Source organism: Pteropus alecto, unplaced genomic scaffold, assembly GCF_000325575.1.
Source record: "Pteropus alecto unplaced genomic scaffold, ASM32557v1 scaffold76, whole genome shotgun sequence".
In the NCBI taxonomy this organism is placed as follows: domain Eukaryota; kingdom Metazoa; phylum Chordata; class Mammalia; order Chiroptera; family Pteropodidae; genus Pteropus; species Pteropus alecto.
In genome coordinates this window covers 24,107,412-24,111,126 of record NW_006443138.1, presented here as the reverse complement: position 1 = coordinate 24,111,126, position 3,715 = coordinate 24,107,412, and the positions used below count along the sequence as shown (strand labels likewise).

The window sequence follows — 3,715 nt, the reverse complement described above, 5'->3', positions numbered from 1 at the left end:
CCCCTATCATATCACAAGTTCCTTTGGGCCTTCACTCTGCCTATGGTCCAACATGTGTGGAAAAACTGATACAATTCTGGCAAAGGGGAAAACAAAAACAAAAACACTAAAATCATTTGTACCGGGATAATGAGCATTTATCAAGCTAAAGTATTTAACAAGCTACAGTTTGCATAATTGTGACAAATGAAAGGTTCTCTTCAGAACTGCCTATCTGTATATGAGGAAAGCATCGACTGTGATCAAACAAAGAACACAAAAACAGAGTGGCTTTGCTGATGTTTCACTCAGATCCAAACAGAACAAATGGTGGAAGATTATGCTATATTTTGACCATCAGACTTTCTTTGTATATCAAAAGTGTTTTGGTAAAGCTAAGCTCTTAAATCAGAGGAAATGAGCATACTTTGCTGCTATTTTGGTGTACTAGAAGCATCAGTAAGAAAGTTAAAGAAAACTCCCTGTTGGAAATGTCCCAAGTAGCATGTTCAGATGCTAATAGGCAGTTAGCAAGTGCACAGGTATGAGGCAGGGATGGTGGGAGTGATGATCACACAATATCCACATACAACATAGCAAATTTCTTAGGCACCTAGATCTAGAATCACACCACTTGGATTCAAATCCTGTTTTTGACAAGTACTAAAGACTTCGGGCACCTAATTTTCACTCTGTGCCTTAGTTTCTTCATTTTTAAAAAAACTTATTATTATTTATGCCTACAGCACCTGGTCTTCTTAGGTGGTTTCCCATCCCAGTACTGACCAGGCCCGACCCTGCTTAGCTTCCGAAATTAGATGGGATCCGGCTTGTTCAAGGCAACATGTCCGTAGATATGCTTATTTCACTTCTGAATGTAGAAGCAAAAATTCTCCTAAGCTACATCTAAAAAACAAAAAATTGATGAGGATCCTTTTTCTAACTCTAACAAGTGGTGCTTTGAGTAATGTTTTACTGCTGTTGCAAAGCAGACACGATTCTTGTAATATTTTAATGGGAACTTCAGCACTTAGGAACAGTTAAGTAACACTTCCTCTTTATCTGGAGATATATATATATATTTCTCCTATTTGGGAATCTTTCACTGAGGAAGAGGAAAGCCAATTTTAATTAACTGGGAAACAGAAGCTACAAGAAATAGCCAAACTCATTTTACTCACTGGGTGGCAAAACTAAGATATATAATTATCATTTGCATAAGTTAAAAATACATCCACATAAAACAATATGTAGTTTGTAATAATATATGAGAACAAAAAAATATGTATGTTAACCTAAGAAATACAATCAACTCAATCCTCAGCACCTGAAGTCCCTAAAGCAAAAACAAAACAATAAGCAAAAATCGAGGAGAAATTTAAAAATTAGCATAAATAGTGAAAGAGAGAAAGAGGGAGGGAGGGCTGGAGAGAGATTGTGTTCGCATTTGCTCTAATTATCAGGAACATAATACATGATACATGTAATTACTATGTGAGGAGAAGAAATCAGCAACAAGTGTCTATGGACTGCCTCACAGCCTACAACTGTAAGTGGGCACACGAAAGAGTGACTGCATCACCCAGCTCTCTACCTTCCTGGGGCTTATAGTCTAGTTCTTAGAATGAAATTCTGTTTCACTAGGCAAGAGTGAACTCTGATGACCAAATGAATCACCATTAAATTTTTACATAGAAGTGACAAGGAATTTTCATGTAATAACATCAGTTAAAACTTTATTCATAGGTGATTTTTATGTCATATTTTTATATTTTATAAAAATGTTATATAATTTGCAAACTGCATTTTTGGTTATCCTAAGCATTCTAATGCTTGTATCGTGAGTATGTACAACTTATATTCTTTTTTAAAAAAATTTTAAAATTCATTATTATTATTATTTACACCTATAGCACCTGGTATTCCTAGGTGATCTCCCATCCAAGTACTAACCAGGCCTGACCCTACTTAGCTTCCGAGATCAGACATCGGGCTTGTTCAAGGTGGCATGGCCATAGACCATGGACTGTGGCTCCACTGGAGTGTGAACTCAGGACTTTCTACATATAAAGCAAACGTGCTAACCGCTACACTATAGAACCACGTTCCTCTTCATTTTTGAAATAAGGAAATCTTTGAGTACCTACCTTTATAGTCTTGTTGTAAGGATGAAATAAAAAAAGTCATATAAAGAGTCTGGAACGGTGTCTAACACATAGTAAATACTCAAAAGTTAGCTGTTACTATTATACAGCTCTTGACACCAATTTGTTAAAACTCTCTCAACCTTGATGTCCTCATTTGTCAAGTAGGGAAATGATTTTAGCAATGATACATATAAAGGTATGCGTATGACCCAAAATATAACATTACACACTCACTCAATCTAATACCTTTTTTTTTCTTATTTCTTTGGGGATGGAAAGGGAAATTGAGTTGGTAGTCCTTTTGCAATCATTTAGGATCCAGCTGCAGTCAAAATGGTGGCATACTAGCTTCCTAGAGCTGATGTAACAAATTACCACAAACTAGATGGCTTAAAATCATAGAAATTTTTTCTCCCTCACTTTTGGAAGTCAGAAGTCCAAAGTCAACACGTCAGCAGGGCCATATTCCCTCTGAAGGCCTTACGGGAGAATTGTTTCCTGACTCCCCCAGTCTCTGGTGCCTCCTGGTACTCCATGGTCTATGCCAACACAACTCCAACCTCTGCCTCTGTGTTCGCATGGCCATCTTCCCTATGTGTCTGTCTCTAATCTCTCTTATTTCTCTTATAAAGACAACAGTCATTGGATTTAGGGTCCACCCTAAATCCAGGATGATATCATTTGCAGATCCTAAACTAATCACATCTGTAAAGATCCTATTTTCAAATAAAGTAACATTCTGAGATTTGGGGTGGACATGAATTTGGGGAGGACATTAGTCAACCTGTTACAGGGGTGATATTTTCAAATGCCTCCAACTCCTTCTTGTCATTTATCTTGTCTTTATTTCAACCCATTCATTCAACATATTTTGAAAGTACTGACTCTGTGTCAGATGTTGGGACATGAAGTTAATTTCTTTAAAGAATTCATAATATTTCAAGAAAGATGCACACTAAACAAGTTCCCGGGAACCATAGAGAAACATCATTTGATGTTTTATTCCCAAGTGGTTGGAGAGGGTTCCCTGAAGGAATAAAAAGTGCAGCTGTTACAAATTCTTTACTTGTCTACTCCAAGTGCACGTGCCAGATTAAAGTATATAGGGAGAACAGGGGAAATGGCTAGATGGACTATTCTTGCCCTCTGGGTTAAATAAAACTAGGCAACTTTTTTGGACGCCCCTCCAACTTGCTTCAGATAGAACTGGACCCAATATTCCAGGCAAATGAATATCAATGTATACCACATTAGAACCCTGCATTGTAACATTTAATTTAAAATAAAGCATTTACTTTGAGTCTTTTATGAGATAAATATGTTTATTTAAAATGAGAAAAATATATTGAAAAAGTATATATTTCTGATTTTTAATTCACTGGAATAAAATGTCACTGATTTTTAAATTATTCATTTGATTATAGATTGTCATGATACATAGTGACATATAAGCTCTGTTTATGTGTCTTTTAAGGGAATTTTTAAAAATAAATCTAATTTCATAAATATAACAGTTTAAAATACTTCCCTACAGCTAAGTGGTAACTGAAACCTAGATGTTAACTTGTCATTGCACCTCATTTTGTGAG

At 35.9% G+C, this 3,715-nt stretch overlaps 2 pseudogenes; both read right to left on the bottom strand.

The window, feature by feature from the left end:
• Positions 1–716: 716 nt before the first annotated feature.
• Positions 717–835, bottom strand: LOC112472481 (annotated as a pseudogene).
• A 1,048-nt stretch (positions 836–1,883) lies between these two features.
• On the bottom strand, positions 1,884–1,999 carry LOC112472500 (annotated as a pseudogene).
• Between the last annotated feature and the right edge of the window lie 1,716 nt (positions 2,000–3,715).